General features: G+C 40.1%; 3 non-coding genes across 3 annotated transcripts; all 3 read right to left on the bottom strand.

Annotated features, from left to right (window-relative positions):
* Window positions 1-1,892: 1,892 nt before the first annotated feature.
* Window positions 1,893-1,964, bottom strand: trnaw-cca (transfer RNA tryptophan (anticodon CCA)). Its single transcript has one exon. It is a non-coding gene; the product is annotated as a tRNA-Trp (tRNA).
* A 2,462-nt stretch (window positions 1,965-4,426) lies between these two features.
* trnal-uaa (transfer RNA leucine (anticodon UAA)) lies at window positions 4,427-4,509 on the bottom strand. Its single transcript has one exon. It is a non-coding gene; the product is annotated as a tRNA-Leu (tRNA).
* Window positions 4,510-8,005: 3,496 nt separating this feature from the next.
* On the bottom strand, window positions 8,006-8,093 carry trnay-gua (transfer RNA tyrosine (anticodon GUA)). The gene is given in 2 exon segments: window positions 8,006-8,041; window positions 8,057-8,093. It is a non-coding gene; the product is annotated as a tRNA-Tyr (tRNA).
* Between the last annotated feature and the right edge of the window lie 10,479 nt (window positions 8,094-18,572).

Here is an 18,572-nt window from a genome sequence, read left to right as displayed (position 1 = left end):
TGTTTTTTTTTCCACGTTGTGATCCAAAGAGCCTCAGACGCACAGTCAACAGTAACCAAACCAGGATGGATTCTGCTGGGAGCCGGACTGAGCTCATTCTCACTCCCTGTGCTGAAAACAGAATTATCTCTTCCCCGAACAACGTCTACAGCTGCTAGATATTGCTCTGCATCCTACTGCTCCAGCAATTCCTTTGACCAAAGACAGATCACTTGTGCGCTTTTAACCTTCTTGCAACTACAGGCGAGACTGAAGCTGGAGATGTGAAGGCACCCGCTGGTGCATGTTCTCCAAATTTCACAATCGTGACAGACTTCTCTTTTTTAAAAAAAGTAGATATAGCCCTGAAAAAAGCATTAGCTTTATCAGTTTTTACATTAATCAAACATGATATTTTTATTACATTTGTTTAAACTTATATAGCGCTTTTCTGGACACTCCACTCAAAGCGCTTTACAGGTAATGGGGACTCCCCTAGTGCGCCAGAACACTCACCACACATCAGCTATTAGTGGGGAGGAGAGCAGAGTGATGAAGCCAGTTCAGAGATGGGGATTATTAGGAGGCCATGAGTGGTAAGGGTCAATGGGTAATTTGGCCAGGATGCCGGGGTTACACCCCTACGCTTTCGAGAGACGACCTGGGATTTTTAATGACCACAGAGTCAGGACCTCGGTTTTACGTCTCAGCCAAAGGACGGCACCTGTTTACAGTCCAGTGTCCCCGTCATAATACTGGGGCATTAGAACCCACACAGACCCGCCCAGCGACAGAAACCAGACGGTACCGTGTGTCGGGCTCGGCTGCGAGCAGGACAATGACGTTATGGGGACAAAGTAGAGAAAATCAAAACGGTTCTATAAAAGAACTGTGTCAGCTGTCAGTTCTCAGTCTGTACTCTAAATCCACCGATCCGATTTCCAATCTAACACCTGAGCTGCGGCTTCTTTCGAGTAGTTATTCAGGAGAACATTATGTTAATCATATAGATGAAACGTTTAATATATTCAGGTGGGTAGCTACGTCAGCATTCGAATCTGCAAAGGAACAAGTAATACTGTAGGTTTATTCCATGCTGAAAAGAGAAGAGAGAAAACAAACCTGAAGAAGGTTTCACAGCTGAAACGTGATGTTTTCTCTCTTCTCTTTTCAGCATGGAATAAACCTATTCCCAGTGGGCGGTGATTCGTCGAATATAGGTATATTCACAGCGAAAATACGGCTTTACGTATATATACGTCGTTGCGACGTATAATCAACGTCGAATTGCAACCGTAAAATTGACGACATTAATAAACGCATATATAACGTCGAAAACACATCTAACACAGTGCCTGAGGCTTTTTACTGTATATATCGTGTGTGCCGCAACTAGGAGTATACGGCACTCTGCATAGTGTACGAAGTAAATTTATTTTATTATTTTATTAATAAATATAATAAATTAATTAATTACTGCGAAAATAATTTACTTCGTACACTGTGCAGAGTGCCGTATACTCCTAGTTTTAAAACTGACAAAAATGTAGAAAACACGTTTCTCACTTAGAATTTAAGATGGGGGTGGGGTATTACTAGTAGCGGCGCAGAACTCACCATGGTGCAATTCATTTATGTGACGGGCTAGTGGTTTAATGGATAACGCGTCTGATTTCGTTTTATAAGATTGTCGATTTGACTTCTACCGGGGTTTTGTGATTTAAATCAGGCTTTTTGGGCAGTGTACCTTTTCTCTTGTCGTGTTCAAGATGATTCGCTGCATAAGCTCCTGACTGGGTGTTCTGTACTGCTCTGTTATTTCATTCAGATTACTTAAGTGGTGTACAGATAAAACCCGACTGCGTGGTGTAATTTCCGGGTTCGGCACCAGCAGCACCTGCAAACATATCAGCTGACCTCGACGTGAGTTGAACACACAACTTTCTAATCTGGAGTCAGACACGCTACCGTTGCGCCACGAGGTCACTCGCCACAAGTGCTTTTAATTCCCCCAAAGAGAAAAATCAGCGTCCCTGGAAAAGATTTTTTTCATTCTCTCCTGTGAGGAGCGCCGCTCTTCCAACGAGGGTCTCTTCTTCCCAGACCACAGATTATTCTTCCCGCCAGGCTCTCTCACAGAGAGCACACACACCGTCTCCACTAATGTGTTTACTACATCTATAGATCTGACCCCCTACAGCCCCGATATACAGCCCGGATATTCGATATTCCCCGATAAAGAACAAAAAATATTCCTGGATAGGATATTTACCACCAGCCTCGTGAACATCTCATCTTGACCTCTTCCAGGAGGAGCACAATTAACACAGAATCCTCTCTCCATTTAGCAAATAACACAAAACACTGTTTACCTGTCAAGACAGAAAACCAGGCTGCTCCAGGTGAGGCTTAAGCTCACAACCTCGGCATGACTCCACTGATGATGTCATTTTACATGGCCTGAACCAGGAAAGAGTTTGGAAGTTATGGTGTTGTTTTAATACTTGCCTACTCTTTTAATTTTTCGGTCAAATCTTTTATTTGGGAGTACTTTCAATTGATGTTAATCCTTGTCCCGATGCACGATTCTGGGCCATGGTGCATCTTGAATAATGTTCTTATACAGTAGGCTTCAGTTTGGAAAAGTGCGCTCTTCAGAAGCTACCGAAACCGCTAATGGTTACATAACACTTAATGCAAAAGCAACGGTCGGGTTTGAAAAAGAATATTACTTGCTATGAATACAAACACTGCTACAGGAGGGGTGTTAGGGCTATTTTAGCTTAGATCATCCATTCATCTTACATTTCTTCTCCATCTATATCAACAGCGAAATCGCTACTGAGCGCTAAAGGCAGGTCCTGGCAATACAATCTTCTTTAGAAAACATTATTCAAACTATTTCTACTACCATACGTCAAGTAAAAGATACCGATTGCACGCAACTAATACAATCTCTTTTCCAGGGACGTTGTAGCTAGATGCAAATTACAATCGAAAATGTATGAGTTTTAAAATTTTCTTTTGGATCCACAATGATCAGCATGAACCATCAAAGAGCCTGTAGCTGCAAGAAGGTTAAAAGCGCACAAGTGATCTGTCTTTGGTCAAAGGAATTGCTGGAGCAGTAGGACGCAGAGCAATATCTAGCAGCTGTAGACGATGTTCGGGGAAGAGATAATTCTGTTTTCAGCACAGGGAGTGAGAATGAGCTCAGTCCGGCTCCCAGCAGAATCCATTCTGGTTTGGTTACTGTCAGACTGTGCGTCTGAGGCTCTTTGGATCGCAACGTGAAAAAAAAAGAACAAAAAACATTTGCTCACATCTTGTGATTTCCACGAGAGGAAGAGAAGATATCACAAAAAAAAATCAGCACTGAAGATTTGGATCCGGGACCTCATACTTGTCAAATGATTAAAATAATAATTATGAAAATATCAGGTTGTGTTTCTGCAACATATCGTGCACAGTACGCCATTTTTTCTAAAAATACAGTAGATTGTACTTAATAAAAATGTACAATTCATCGCTGGTATAAACAGATGTGTGCTGTGTTTGCCTTTGTAAGCATTTGTTTAAAAAAGAAGTTCACAATATGATAAAAACACAGAAAGCACAAACCTAATAATATAACGATACAAAATCAATACCAAATTATAAAGCCAATTAAGTACCTATCCTTTGAAAACAGTGACATTTGTATATACTTTTGAATTACAAATCAGACAGAGTAGTCCCTTAATTCAAAGATCAGATCTTGGCCAAAACAAGACAATTAGATGTTAGCTGAATTCGGAACAAGAGCCTCTGCTTCATCGTTTATTGAGCTTTTGATCAACGTCTGAGCGAAAAAGATTCGCTATTTTAACTCTTTGATTAAAGTTCACAAAAGCACCTTCCTTCGAGCTGGAGTGAAAACAGCGACTTGAGGATTCCTAACTGTTTTTAATACAGTCCGCCACGCTACCAACTGAGCTATCGAAGGGATCTAAAGTGCTCCTCTCTGGCACATATTGCCCAATGTAGTGAAATATTCCGGGTGATTAAATTCCAGTTCGACATCAAGTTTCCAACTCGTTTCCTTAGTCTTGTTTACCTTGAATTTAAGCCACAAACCAGGATTCTACTGTATAAACTTCCGGGGATGTTACAAAATGTTTGAGGGGGCATCAATCATTACAGGCGGAAATTCACTCCTTTTTTTTCTCGAGGCATCATATTAAACATTTCATTTGGATCGAGAAGAGGATCACCATGCGAGACAGAACAAACTGTTTGATTCTGTCTTTATTGGGAGCTGTATCACAGCTAATGGATGTAAAGCCTTCAGTATGCGATAGTGAGAGTTCAGTTATGTGAAGAGAACTGAACTGAAATTTAGTGAATTCATATTTAAATAGAGTGTAAATCATCAAAGTGTTCTGTCACTTCAAACTTAGTACGACACTACCAGGAGTGGGGATCGAACCCACGTGGACTTTCGTCCATTGGATCTTAAGTCCAACGCCTTAACCATTCGGCCATCCTGGTCTACAGCAATATGCTGCTCAGTTGTTTAACATTTGAATATGATTCATCTATTAAAAAAAAAACAGCGCCCTGTCACAGAAACGTACCCCGGTCTCCCGCGCAACAAGCAGGGGTACTCAGCACTGTACTAACGAGGAGCGCTTGTCCGCAGCTCACCGTGAGCTCTGTTTACTGTCAGCAGACATTTCCTCATTTCAAAAGACGTTTTCGCCTGCTCTCAGTAATTAATGTCGGTTTGAAGTCTGTTCCTGTTGTCTCCACTCTTGACGAAGAGCAGCCTTACGTAGGAGACTCCCTCTCTCAAGAATTTTGCCATCACCCTGCAAGAGAGAAGAGCCATCAACCACCAAGACACTTAACATTAAACACATGAAATGTGAAATGTTTTTTACTTAAGGATGTTACCGTTTCCACTCTAACTTCTTTGTCAGAAGTGGGAAATGAACAAACATCTCTAGGGGAAGCTACAACCTGAACGCAACGCCTTGGACCACCAGCCATCCTGCCTGTGGCTCTTAAATGGAATGATATGTTTTATTTCTACTTGATGATAAGGGAAAAAAAAGTTAAATGTAATTAGGGAAATGTCTTTTTTTCATGGGGAAAACAAGTCTAAGCAAATGTAAAGTTTAGAGCAGCACTCAATAAAAACTATCTGAAACCGGTAGCGCTTCTTATGCGGATCAGTATATTCCGATACCAGTGGTTCCGCAGAAGAAATAAGAAAAGCTGAACTCCAAGCACTGTGTTGCCATTACTGCTACTCTGGCTGTAGCTGCTTTAAGATCTACTCAGCGGGCACAGAATGTTGTATGAGGTCAGACTGGTTTGCGATGTCTAAATAACAGCATGTGAATTTAAGCTTATTTAAGTAAGAGTATTTAGAATATAATACATGCTCCAAAAACGTTAATCCTTCAGTGGCTGCTATTTGAAACGCCTTCATAAATGACACGTAATAGAGATTTATGCAGCTAGATTTTATGCTTCACCATACATTGCAGTCAGGAAAATAAATCAATTTTCTTTAACACCTCTGGATAAAGTTCTTGGATAAAGTGGAGCAGGTTTCAGACCTCTGCGTACAGCGCCCTTGATGTCATTTTATTTTTACAGCAGCAAGCATCCTGAAAGTTTTTTTTTATATTTTTTTATTTGAACAACAAAAATACATATAATACAAAAAAGAGCACATATGATGTATCAACAACATCGTCAGGGGCACGTGCTATAATCCAATTACACTTTCTGAAAAATCTACTGTCCATGCAAATGTACATGCTGATCTACAGGGTTCTTTTCTGCACTGAGCTGCTCATTTGAAATCCAGAAGGCAACACAGACGCGCTCCTATACCAAGAGTCTTATCTGGACCACCTGGGTAAAAAAAACAGGAAACCTAAGCACTATTCTATACTGACAGCTTTTGAAAAGGAGCTCTGTAATATGCACAAATACAAAGACAAGGTATAAATACTCCATAGGTTTAAAATTCAGGAATATGAATGGTCAATTGTTTACAATTGGAGTTTTTATGTTTCGTATGATTTAGCGACTTTTTTTCAACATGTAAAAAAAAAAACAGCACACCTAAATGACAAAGCCTTAGAGCTACAGAGAAAAAACAAATTGCGTTTAAAGTAATTTTAAAGGCTCGAGAAAACATTGCACTATGAACGCAAATGTTTGTCTTCTTTGTCGCACTTACGTTTTGTTGCTTTAGCAAATTTCATGCAGTTTATTTCTGACACAAGACATAACAAGCTTGTGTATTTATGACAAAAAACCAGGGCAACAATTTTCATTGACCTTGAAACTAAAATTGTTAAAAAGTAAGTTAAATGCACATATAGTAAATATATTTTCTCATATAATGGTGTGTTTTTCTGTCTAAGAATCCTTCATGAATGGTTTAACAGACACTTTGCATGATTAAAACAAATATTTACGAATTTTAACGTTTTATACAATAAAGTTTTATTGTGAACATGAGCCCTGTTTATCTATATCACCAATACAGTTCTGGATTTTATTCTGCCTTCCTACGCACATATGAATTTTCTTTCACACAACAGCTCGCATGTGTGGTAGGGTATTAGCGCCAGGGATAAAAAGAATGATGTTGGCTTTTAAATGATAAACCATTTGCGTTTATACAAAATCACAATGCGTTGTCGCAGACATTGGGACATACTCTGTTTAAACACCTGTCGTTTTCTCTTATATTGGCTCCTGTGCTTCGGTCCATTCGGTCCATTCGGTCCAAAAAGTGGATTTTGCACCTGCGCCAGTGCTGTAGTGGTATCATACAGACGCCCATACAAATCCATCACACGCTGAAAGCTCCGGAAGGCAACATAAAATATTGCTCTGTCTGTTGGTGGATTAGGTATGCACGCTTTTTTCAATGTAAAATACAATGTAAAAAGATCAAATTTGATTCAAAATCGATTAATGTAAAAACCAAAAAAGCTCATGTTTTTTATCTAGTTTTATCTTTATCTATATCTATATCTAGTTTTTCAAAGGTCTTTTAAAAAGAAAGTTTATCGCGATTGTGAAAGTTAGAGAAGGTGTACCAGCACGTGCCTTCATATCTCGCCTGTAGCTGCGAGAAGGTTAAAAGCGCACAAGTAATCTGTCTTTCGTCAAAATAATTGCTGGAGCAGCAGGACGCAGAGTACCATCCAGCAGCTGTAGATGGTACTCTCAGTCCGGCTCCCAGCAGAATCCATTCTGGTTTGGTTACTGTCAGACTGGGCGTCTGAGGCTCTTCGGATCACAACGTGAAAAAAAAAAGAACAAAAAACAATTGCTCACATCGTGTGATTTCCACGAGAGGAAGGGAAGATATCACTTAAAAAAAACAGAACTGAATATTTGGATCCGGGGCCTCATACTTATCAAATTATTAAAATAATGATTATTAAAATATCAGATTGTGTTTCTGCAACATTTCGTGCACAGTACGCCGAATTTAACAATAAAACAACAGTCACAGTGAGGGCTTTACACGCAGACTGGGGTATTTTCCCTTTTTATATTTTTGCCACTTTATATCGAACCTGTTATACTCCCAAAAGTGCACAGTAGCTTGTAAATAAAAACGTACAATTCACCGCTGGTATAAACAGATGTGTGCCTTGTTTGCCTTTGTACGTTAAAAACACAAAAAACACAAACTTAATAATATAACGATACAAAATCAATACCAAATCATAAAGCCAATTAAGTACATATCCTTTCCTTTGAAAACAGAGAACACCTTTATATCTACAAAAAAAAAACGTGACATTTGTATATACTTTTGAATTACAAAGCAGACAGAGTACTCCCTTAATTCAAAGATCAGATTTTGGCCAAAACAAGACATTCAGACGGGAGTTTAATTCGGAACAAGAGCCTCTGCTTCGTGGTTTATTGACCTTTTGATCAACGTCTGAGTGAAAAAGATTTGCTATTTTAACTGTTTGATTAAAGTTCACAAGAAGCACCTTTCTTCGAGCTGGAGTCAAACCAGCAACCTAAGGATGCCTCACCATTTCCACTACAGTCCTCCGCTCTACCAACTGAGCTATCGAAGGGAAGTGGGGAATACTGTTTACCTTGAATTTAAGCCACGAATCAGGTTTCTAAAGTATGAACTTCCGGGGATATTACAAAATGTTTGATGGGGCATCAATCGTTGATCAATCGTAGCAGGGGTGGCGCACCGTCACTGTACCCAGACGGAAGGCAAGCACCTGTTTCCCCTGGACTGCAGCAAGCTGTCCCATCACGGTCTTCAGCTGCAGGCCGGAGGCCTCCCATCCTGGGGGGTTGGTGCCCTCGGTGTCGGGGAGGACGCCAGGCCGGAGTAGGGTTACCGATGAACCGGTGTCGAGCAGGGCCAGGCAGGGTTGGTCCTCGATTCGGCAGTGGAGGTACAGGCCCTGGCTACAGCTGACTCGCCCCACAGTGGCGTGCAGGGCGCCGGTCTTCACAGCGCTCTCCGGAGCTGGGGTTGAGGTGTTCCAATGGCGGCCGTCCCCGCGCTGAGCCGCCCCGTTCCCGTTTTCCGATGCCGATGTAATTGTGCGAGGCTTTGGGGCCCGGCAGTCCCGGGCTCGGTGTCCCCTCTTCCCACAGCCTTGGTAAAACCAAAACCGTTGGTCAGCTGGCAGGGCGCACTGCATCTGCTGGTGCTTCCAGCCACCCCAAATACGGCCTCAGCCCATGTAGCAAGGGCCAAGGCCTGCCCCAGCGAGGCTGGCGCGGCCAGCTGTACGTGGCGCCGCAGCTCCTCAGGTGAGAGGGCCTTGAGAAAGGCCTGGAGAGCCATCTCCTGCTGCGCCTCCTGGGGGAAAGCTGGGTATCCTTGGCGGGCGAGGAACATGACATCAGCGGCGACCGAGCCCAGTCGCTCTCCTGGTCGGCGCCGCCGTAGGGCCGGCCTCTCCCGCATCAGGTCAGGTGCCTCCTCCACCTCCAGCCGGAGAGCTGCTGCCAGTGCTGCATATTCTCCTCTGTCCTCCTCCGGGACATCCAGGAGCAGCTGGCAGGCTGCTCCTTCCAGCGCCACAGCCAGGTGGCTGGCCATCTCTGCCCGGTTCCAGCCATTCGTTCGGGCCGCGAGCTGGAACTGCCTTAGGTTTCCCAAGGTGCTTCCCAGTCGTAGAGACCGGGTCGCACCTGCGCTGATGAGTGTGGGAATCGCTGGTCGGCTCCGGCAGGGAGGGTATCTTCTCTCTGGGGTATCCGCTGGCCAGGAGTAGCAGCCAGTTGCCCCAATTCTACCGGCAGAACCACTACTGAGTAGCCCTGGTAAGGGCTGTGGCCACCTGTCGCACCCAGGAGCTGCTCAGGCTCCATATGTGCGCTGCCGGTGGGTTCTGTCTCTTTTAGAGTCAGCCAGCGCTTGACAGAATCGGTTAATGTCTGCCACGGTTTGTTCATCCTGCCCGCTTCTGACACCAATGTAGCGTTTACAGGTTCTTCTCAGGACAAAGGACCAATGGAGATGAGATAAATGAACCAAGCGATAGCTTTATTCTTTATCAACCACACAAAACCAAACACAGAATATACACACACATGAGGAGACTGACGGAGCACGTAAACATCTTCAGGGTGGTAATTACTTAACAACAAGCTACAGATGCAGCCATTCAAAATGCGCGGGCGATACCGCATTATTTTCCGGTACGCTGTACGCAGTCTACCTCAAGTTACCGGTAAATACCGCGAGTTACCGGTAAATACCACTAGTTACCGTAAATTCTCCTATAATACGACAAGCAAAATAATAGTATCCGGAATTTCCGCAAGGTGGAGCTAATAAAGCTCAACCTCTCATGTTTGAGCTGTGGCCATCAAAGTCTTTAACGGAGATATTACTAATAGTATTAATAATGAATGACCTTGGACAAGCTGTAAGTGTAAACTCAAAGTATTGCCCTGGTCAACATTCTTTCTTTCATTGACCGTCTTTGTAAAAATAACACCACAGCATTTCACAATCACGCATTTGTTTCCAATCATGCAAAGTACAGTAATTTTTGAGAATCGATTCACCATGCCTTTCACATGCTCATAAAAGAGATTGATTTAGGAACATTAACATATTACCGTATAAAAACTGTACTGTATACTGTACAGTATGTATATGTATATTTAATGTCTTAACTGTGCCCGTTTAAGTATTGAATATTCATATCTAATTTTACCACTGAAGGGAAATCTTAGTAGCTGAGCATAAAAAGAATAGGAGCATACTGCAACGCGTGTGAAGGCCATAAACGATATTAATTTTGGAACATAAACATACAGTATATGGCTGGTCTCGGTACTTTAAAGAAAACATACACGAAACATGGTTTCATTATGACCAGAATCGGTCTTGAGATATTTTTAACTTGATTTACAGTATTTGAGAGGTATGTCTTAACACCGATACTACAGTACGTAAATACTGCTCACGTATATGTTTCTAGGTTTATATTATGCATTTCATACGGTCAAATTACTTTTGAGAAACTAATAAGAAGCGCGAAACGATATGCCCAGGGCGTTTTAGTTTCGTTTTGTGCTGGGACTCTGCTTTAACAATGTCGCCGTGGATTGATTAGAGATATCAAGTACATACAAGTCATTTTTTAAATGTTGTAGTTCGTCTTGTAAAAATGTTACGAGTACATCATCTATCAACAATTACACAGGTTCTGTTTCCATATTGCGGATTTTGGTTACATAATATTATTTTCTAAATTTCACGATGAGAATATATGATTTGGGCAAACAGAGCCGCAAAGAAGTACATTATGGGTTGTTGTTTTTTTTTTTGCAGTTTTATCTAGAACAAGCGATGCTTAAACCTTTGTCTGATTCTTGTGAAACTATCCACACGACAGTTACAGTACCTAGGAGTTGACTTCAGTGATGTCACTGATGGGATGTTTCTAAAAATCCATCCTCTGTAAAACATCTTCTCTAGTTCTGCATATGTATTCGCTAATGAAGCTGTGTGTTCTGAGCCTGGATCTCTACGTTTCTGTATGAACCAGCTTAGAGGGCTAAAGACAGCTTGTGTTTAAATTGAGTGTAAGGTAATTTATGCTTCTAAAGTCATGGTCAGCATTTATTATTGTACTGTGCTGTAAACTTGTTCTGTGCCTAGTCACATTATTTTATAGCGTTTTTATAGCGTTATCAAATCTGGTGGCGCTGTGTATTAGTTTCTTGACTCCCATGTCACATGGTCTGTGATTGAATCCCATGGAACTATGACTTTATTTTTTAACAAACATTTCTTTGAAAAAATGAAACGTTTCTCTTGGTCAGAGATTAAATAAAACCTCACTCGCACCAAACAAATTTATATTTCTACATATCACAACATGATCGGATTGAAGTCTTTTTAATAACAATGACTAGTCACCTATGCGTTACAAAATAAACATTTATATTGATTTGAATCGCGTTTTGATTTAAATCGTAAACGCGTGTTTAAATATATGTGTTTAAAGGCGATATACTGTATAAAAGCGCTGATTCTTATGGAGTGTGTTCCGCCGGGGATTCAAAAAATTTATTTTTTTAATCGCGTATCTAAGGAAAATTGCAGTATAACTTTGTTAATGCACAAACAGTGGTATGTTACATTATAATTTGGGTGTCTCCTCTTGCCAGAAAGCTCTAAATTGCATTTTGAGTGCGGTTTTTGACTTTTTCTAAATTGCAACCCATAAATAAAGCTGATAAAGCTTAGACTAACTGTATTCTAAACTGTATTACAACGTAAATTGCAAAAATGCACTTGGAATCTGTCCAAGCCCTCCTACGAAAATTATTTAAACTGCGACACTGATCATTCATCTCTAAATAAACTTTATTTTATATAGCGTTTTAGGCGAATAGGTAATTAGATTGCTCATAAACCTAATCGCTTTTTCTACATAAACACAGCGTGATTGCTCTCTGAAAATGCTTTTCCTTTATATTTAGGCTCAGATTTCAACTTTAGATCGCATTATTATAAACTTTCTTGGAAAACTGTATTTTATGTAAACCATGTTTGCTATTAATTCATTTAGGGCTAAAATACGTTCATTGTCTTCCAATCGAGTCGAGTTGACATTAGAAGCTTGCCACTCCCGGACTGTTACACCAACACATTAGCATGTTAAAGCGATTTCATTGAGGAGCCCAGCTACCAGTTAACACTGTACTTCCTACTTTGAAAATACCTGTGAAACCGGTTTAATTCGTCACAGCCAGCACTCCTGCAGAGAGGGGGTTGTAGTCGTAAAGTAGAAGCAGGCGAGATTTCCAGCGAAAGACACCTCCCCCCCCCCCACTCAAAAACCCAGTAAGCAGTAATGCTTTATGTTGAAAATTGAGGTGGATTTTGTTTATGATAAAGAGGAGAAACTGGGATGGGAGGAGGGTTTGGTTTTGCATAAGGGGCGGGACTATGATAATTGGAGGAATTTGCGAGAGTATAATGGTTTGATATATTTGATTTTGTATTGTGGTTGTTATCTATGTTTTTGGTTGGTATTATGTTTATATGGTTGTTTTTGTTGGTTGGTTGTTATTATGGTTATTAATAATACGATCTATAGTTGAAATCTGAGCCTAAATAAAAAGAGAAAGCAAGTGATTAGGTTTATGAGCAATCTAACTACTTATTCGTTTAAAAAGCTATATAAAATAAAGTTTATTATTAATTTGCTGGACAGAGCGGTGAACATTATTATGCAAGACAAAGATAACGATCCTGATCAGTTTAGAAATCTGTGTCAGGTTTTTACTTCTTAAACTTTTAAAATACACGTTTCGAATAGAAAGAAATCCTCTTCCTGGTACAGTCGCATGAAGAGAGAGGCAAAACAGCCCTACACAGCCCTGTCGCAGTACACAAATATAATCATATCGTTATTAAATTCTTTAGATACGCGATTCCATATTATATTAGCAGAAAAGCTTAAACTACCACTTTTTCACATGCTATTTCAAATGTTAGTTAAATTTAATTTATTTATATATTATATATTTATATCTCTGACAAAGGGAAACGTCTCATTTTTCCAAAGAAATGTTTGTTCACAACGGCGACTGTCAGAAGATAGGACACAGCGGCTCAGGCACCCGCTGAATGGAAAAGGGGCACTTTAATGTTCTGTATGGCTAATACTAAAGCCAATACTAATATTCAATACTTTAATATCCTTTTCTGTATGTTTAACAATAGTGGGTACTGGCCTAATTCGTCCCTGCTCCCGTTGTTAGGTGTTAATGTGTTGTTAAGTGTGAATTTGTAGCTGTTTCCCTGGGGTCTGGCTTTTTTTCTGGAAAACCATAACTGGTCTTGTCCAGATTGACTGTCGGCGCCCAGGTCTGATCTTTGTCTTCTAAGATCTCTGTGTACAGTGGAACCTCCTGTCCAGCCAGCACATGTCCACAGACATTCACAACAGCGACATATCATAAAACGTTTGCACATATAGTGTGCAAAAATGCACTTTATTTACTAAAAATAAGACAGAGATACTGTATCAATTTATGTTGCATTAGCCTGATTATGATTAAAAAAACACATATAATTAAACACGCGTTTGCGATTTAAATCAAAACACGATTTAAATCAATATAAATGTTTATATTGTATCGCATACTGTCCAGCCTCCATTTCTCTATACAAATTTACTCTATTACACACACACACACAATAGAAGCAGGAAGCAGAAGCAGGGACCGTTTCCCGCAGAAGGGAAGAAGGTGACTATTCATTGTTATCAAAAATGACTTAGAATTGATCATGTTGCGATATTTTGAAATATAAAAGTCAATTGATTGTCCATAATATCGCTATTCTATTTTTTCGAAGAAATGTTTGTTAAAAGAAAAGTCCAGCACCAGCTGGAATTGAACACACAATCTGAAAATTGCTAATCAGGCACGTAGACCAGTAGGCTACAACACAACTCGCATGATAGGGAGGCGAAACAGCCCTACATAGCCCTGTCGCAGTACACGAATATAATCATATCGTTATTAAATTCTTTAGATACGCGATTCCATATTATATTAGCAGAAAAGCTTAAAACTACCACTTTTTCACACGCTATTTCACATGCTAGTTAAATACTTCGATGCTTGAAATGTTTAGGGAGAAATGGAATACCGGTGTGTATTTTTCTTTTAAAGTACCGATTCCTGGAATCTGACTGGCTGACACCCTTCTGAAGTGGTTCCATAAAATCTGGTATACGGAAAAGAAAGCGTTGATAAAAAAAGCCTGGATTCTCATGTATCTCATACAAGTATCTTTTAATACAGTCTTTGCTGTGCTCTTGAGGATCCTTGTGATATTTTGAGCTCTAGTTGAATGATAAGTGTCACATTTTAAATCATTTTCGTAGTTAGAAATTATGAAATGCCCTGTTAAAAGCAAGGGAGTTTTTATGCCCGTTGAAGTAAAACAAAATGCCTGACAAAATATGGCTTGGACAGATTTCAAGTGCTTGTACAAATGTGCTAAAGAAATTATACTTTGAGTATACAGCTTGTCCAAAGTCATTCATTATCAATACTATTAGTAATATCTTCAGTAAAGGCTTTGATGCATAAATATTTCTGATAAAGGTAGGTTGTGTACTTTTGTCCAGCTGAGCAATCTTGCTTTCATAAAATATATACGCGATTCAAAATTATATTCCCTTTTAATCAAATTCTAAAAGTATGCCTGTTGACTCCAGTATCTCTTTAGTTAAAGACTTCGATGCTTAAAATGTTTAGGGAGAAATGAAATACTGGTGTGTATTTTTTCTTTAAAGTACCAAGACCAGCCATATACTGTATGTTTATGTTCCAAAATTAATATCGTTTATGGCCTTCACACGCGTTACAGTATGCTCCTATTCTTTTTATGCTCAGCTACTAAGATTTCCTTTCAGTGGTAAAATTCAATATCTACAACGGGCACAGCAAAGACGTTTACTGTAAGTCTTTCTACGACAGACCAACGGACCACGAGTGCCCCTGTCGGTCAACCAATCACGTACTGCGGTGCCTCGCGTCATCTTGCGTCACAATGCGCAACGCCACCTGCAGTACGTGTCTATAACACGCACTTTGAATGGCTGCGTCTGTATGTGATCAGCTGATATTAAATAGGACTAATACGAATCAATACAATTGATGTCTGGCAAAGGCAAATAACCTTTGTACATGATCTGGAATGTGACTGGTTAAATTTCAGCACAGTTGCTACCCCCTTTATAAAGGGTGTGCACACGTATACAACCAAGACATTGAAGGTTTTTTTTTTATTATTGTTCCAAAAAATGTTCCATTTGTTTTCTTTCTTAAATGTTGTTGATTAAAGGATCTTATTAAATGTGAAAAAATCTGATTGTGAAAAGGTCAAATTCTTTGTGAAAAAATCAGTAATGTGAGGAAAGATGAATTGTGGGAGTCCCTTGACTCCTCGTGTCGTACTGTATTTCTCTCTCATTCTACTGGGAGTGGCGCCGTCACTTCTGGATAAAGTCCGTCAGCGGTCATTCCAGACGGGTCAGGTACGACTGCGCTTCGGAACAAGAAGAGACGTGACTTGCAAGAATCCCGACAGTATCGCTTTTCTTGTGGGGCCTGGATAGCTCAGTTGGTAGAGCATCAGACTTTTAATCTGAGGGTCCAGGGTTCAAGTCCCTGTTTGAGCGGTTGTGCTTTTCTTCAATCTATTGTGAATGTCATTCTAAATCATCTTTTATCTTTCCCTCTGCTAGCTGTACTGTGGTTATTTTAAATGTTCATCACTTGTATTTTCTTTAGTGTTTCCTTTCACAAACCGAAAATGTTCAAGGTGATCTTCTCACCACACTCCACGTAGATAAATTAAAAGAAATCACAGTAGAGTAAAGGACACGCAGTGAGGAGCTCCCGCAGTGAGTACTCTTGAATACGACAAGAGGAAAGGCACACTGCACATCTGCGGAACATCGCAAAGTATTTTTTTTTTTATTAAAGGTTCAAGGAAACCTGAATATGTTTGCTAGAAGTATTTCAGAATCACAGTCAAATCGAGTACGATTGCTGCACAGATCTGCCGTGTTGAAATTAGAATACTGTTTGTGCGCTGTTCAAAGCTTTTCTAAAACTACAGAGATACGTTTCGGAATGCGTCTTCCTGTAAAAATAAAATCTCTACACGGGCGCTATAAGCAGAGTCTGAAGCTTGCTTAACAGAAGAACTATATTCAGAGGGCCAAAGAAGTGAATATTTCACCAAGTGAGAGAAAGCATCTCGAAAAAAGGAGGTGCAGTCTCTTCCATGGAGCATAACACCACAAAGTCAGACTACAAGTGCTGAAAAGCTGCTATCAAGCGTAACCCTGGTCGAGCGCTCTAAGGAGCTGGATTAAAGCTCCATCTCTTCGAGGGCGTGAGCTGGAATCCCACTGCTGCCCAGTATCTCCTTGTTAAGAATCATGGTTTTGTTGTTGTAGATTCTGCGCGATTAAATCAGTTTCAATAGAATTCATTTGAACAGTCATATTTGTTTTATTCCTCCTACCATGGCAATTTGTGCTCAAAGATGGAACTTTTTTGTATTTTAAAAAACATGCTAGCCTTGATGGGAAAGTAAGTGGAACTGCAGGCGTGGTGGCCAAGTGGTAAGACATCGGTATCAATTAGGTCAATAATCTGTTAAATATTTTATGCCATTTTTTCCATAGATGTTCACATTGGAACAGTGAGAAAGGTGTGCCTGGATGCACTTGAACCATCACCTTACTATAATTTTAGTCCCAACCTGGCCGCACTAAGCAATTGTACCACAGAGACTCCAAAGAGTCTGTTTTCTCCATTTGCAGTTTTGCGTAAAAAATAATCTGCACTTTTAAGCAAGTATTGTATTTCAAATTTTGCAAATTTCTTGAAAAACGTTGTTTCAGAGAGAAACTGAGTAGACAGGAATAGCCCAGTCAGTAGAATATCGAACTTTTTATCTCTAGGTCACTAGTCAGGCGACTGGTTTTCTTGCAACTACTGTGAACCTGCAAAATAGATGGTCTTTTGTCCCTCAGTTTTCAAGTTGTTCTATGAATGTTTAAAATGTTCAATATTTTTTATGCTCTTAAGCACTTTCCGTCACAAAGTTTATGGTGTTCTTGGTGCTGTGCTGCACATCGATAATGCAGACGAGAGCACAGGTAACAATACAGGACAAGCAGTGAGGAGCTACTGTAGCTTTCAACTCAGTGCAGAGTCCAGAGGGAGGCCTAGGTCGCTAAACGATCAACAGATATCTAATAATGACGTTCACAAAGGTGACAATACATTTTTTTCAACATATCCTTACATTTACCTGTACAGCACAACATATTTTCTATACCCTCAAACCCCCAATGTAACGACTTTCTCCTGAGAAACACAAGTATAGAGTGAAATCACAATAACTTATACAACAAATCTATTCAAACGCCCAGATATGACAGAACACACCCCTTTAAATATGTATTTCCTTCATTTCAGTTTTCTTCCCTCCCCAGGATACCTGAAAATTCACTATCACATATTAAAGGCTGTACATGTAATACATCTACTAATAAAGATGGACATTAAAGTTAATTATTAAAAAATTACACTTTTCATTAAGACATGTATTGATAAAATTATTGTGAATAGTTGTGGTGTCTGGAAAGCAATTTTTGTTAAATATAACAATTTTCAAGCGAGTGGTGCATAAGCTTGTTATTTAGTGACTAAATTATTTCCACTGCATTCACAACAGTTCGAAATGTGTTCACTTGTTCTGCATAGCCTGCTACTGAGTTGTTTTCGGAACTGAAATCTATAAGAACATTATTTAAGATGCACCATGGCCCAGAATCGTTCATTGGGACTAGGATTAATATCAATTGAAAGTACTCCCAAATAAAAGATTAAACCTGAATATTAAAAGAGCAGGAAAGTATTAAAACAACACCATAACGTCTTGACTTCCAATCTTCTTCCTGGTTCAGGCCATGTACAGTAAAATGACAATCAGTGGAGTTATGCCGAGGTTGAAAGTTTAAGCCTCACCTGGAGCAGCCTGGTTTTCTGTCTTGACAAAAAAAGCGTTTTGTTCCACAACGGTGTGAAATGATCACGTCTTTACTCTACTTCTCTCTTGTAGCAAAGCAGCTCTTGCTAGGTGAGCATTTGCTCCGGTAAATTAGGTCACTTTTCATGTTAACTCACTTCTTCTAAACACAACATTTCCTGGTGCACGTTTTCTCTATGAAAAAATACATTGTCCCTTACATGATTGCTCGTTTTTTTTCATCAAAGAGTACAGAAAGAATAAAGAAAGGAAAAGTGTCGTAAATGAACTCTGCCGCCCGTGGGAGATGTCAAGCGCATTGGACATGAAAAGTGCCCGATAAAAGCCATTTCTGTACCTTTCTCTTAGTGTCGGGGCTCCTATTGAATGTAAAGGAGGCAACGTGCTCAGCCAGCCGACTCAGCGCTTACTGAACGCAGGTGTCTCAGAGCGGTGTGTCCAAGTGGAAGTAAAAGAGGCGAATGCTGCC

This window comes from Atractosteus spatula, assembly GCF_055471065.1.
Source record: "Atractosteus spatula isolate fAtrSpa1 chromosome 10 unlocalized genomic scaffold, fAtrSpa1.hap1 SUPER_10_unloc_7, whole genome shotgun sequence".
NCBI lineage: Eukaryota > Metazoa > Chordata > Actinopteri > Semionotiformes > Lepisosteidae > Atractosteus > Atractosteus spatula.
Note: the sequence above shows the minus strand (reverse complement) of the source record. Positions and strands in the feature narration are given on the sequence as shown.